Source organism: Atta colombica, unplaced genomic scaffold (genome assembly GCF_001594045.1).
Source record: "Atta colombica isolate Treedump-2 unplaced genomic scaffold, Acol1.0 scaffold277, whole genome shotgun sequence".
NCBI classification, from domain to species: domain Eukaryota; kingdom Metazoa; phylum Arthropoda; class Insecta; order Hymenoptera; family Formicidae; genus Atta; species Atta colombica.
The window spans coordinates 1,676,709-1,678,161 of NW_017259378.1; positions in this window are offsets into that span (position 1 = coordinate 1,676,709).

A 1,453-nucleotide genomic window follows, 5' to 3' on the forward strand; every position below is an offset into this window, starting at 1 on the left:
TATAATTGTACATTGTACAAACGTTTCTAACATTCTGCATTATATAAGACCAGAAGAAATGTAATTAGTTAAAAAAAAATCAATATCTACTAAATCTATCAGATAAATTACAAGATCGAAAGATTCTTTATAATTTATTTATTGATAAGTAAAATTACATATATATATCCACAAACACAATACGTTCTTTTCACGGGGTGTAATAATGCATTAAAACTTGTGAGCGGCGAGGAGAAATACCTGCGAAGGAGAAAGAGGGACGAGGAGAGTTTGCTTTTTTCTTAAGTCTTTCGACACTGCCCCCCTTTGTGTCTCTCATGAACAACAGCAAACATTTTTTATTATTGACAAATGGCATTTAATCAATTAAGTCAATAATAAAAAAAGAGAAAATTCCAAAAAGGTTTGCAATGTAGGAATGAATTAAGCCAGAAATTTAGAAACGGTCTTCAATGCGATACAAAATCATATCAATGAAGTAAAAACAAATTACGAACCCGTTTCATTCTTGGACTCCTTCGACTCCTGAAAATCCTTTCAGAAATCGAAAGATCTGTTCGCTAAATATGTGCAAGTTAATATTTTTAAAATAAAATGTACGTGACAAATAATACATTTAAATAAAATGTACGCATATAAGTATACATGACTGAAGAACATGTAATTCATTATGTACGATGCGTCAATTAGTTAAAATGCAAAATCATGTATTATGCAAGATAAGTTCTCTGCATAATAATGCAATTTAAATTCTAACAATATGCTGCAGATCTCATAGAACGATCATTTGTAAAAGTCTTTTTGACTGACACGATTTGGGCTCTAGATATAATTAAATGTTTTCTCCACAGATTGCCATTGTTCACGGAAAGAGAAAGCGAAACCTTTCACACATACTGATATTTTCATCAGAATTTGGAATTTTCAATATGCTACGATAAGAACGTAACGAAGGCAATTAATTGCACTTGCGTCACGCACTGTCTTCGTCTATGTCTATTTTATATGGCTGTATCATTAATGATACGAAGAAATGTAATGAATTTCACAGTTAACTTATCTTTCAATAGCGGAAATTAAATTGGATTCTGGATTGTGGATTTCCGATTCGTGGGGCAAGCTCGGATTAAAAATAGAGTTATGATCGCGTTGCGCAAAGATCAACGAACATGACGTTTTTCAGAATCGAAAATAATAGTGCGAGAACACGTACTCGTGCTGCTCGATAAACTGTCCGAAGACAAGAGGATGATGCGAGAAGACACCGAAAAAACTGTAAAAATAAAGTCCAGTTTTTAGTATCATTATTATTATACTCTTTCTCCGTCTCTGGACTCGCTAATCTTTGGACTGCGACTTGAAGGACGTATATCTCTTTTTTTTTCTTCTCCTTCACGTCTCACATGGCTTTTAAGCTAAGTTTCAGTTATCTCGATATAATATATATATATAT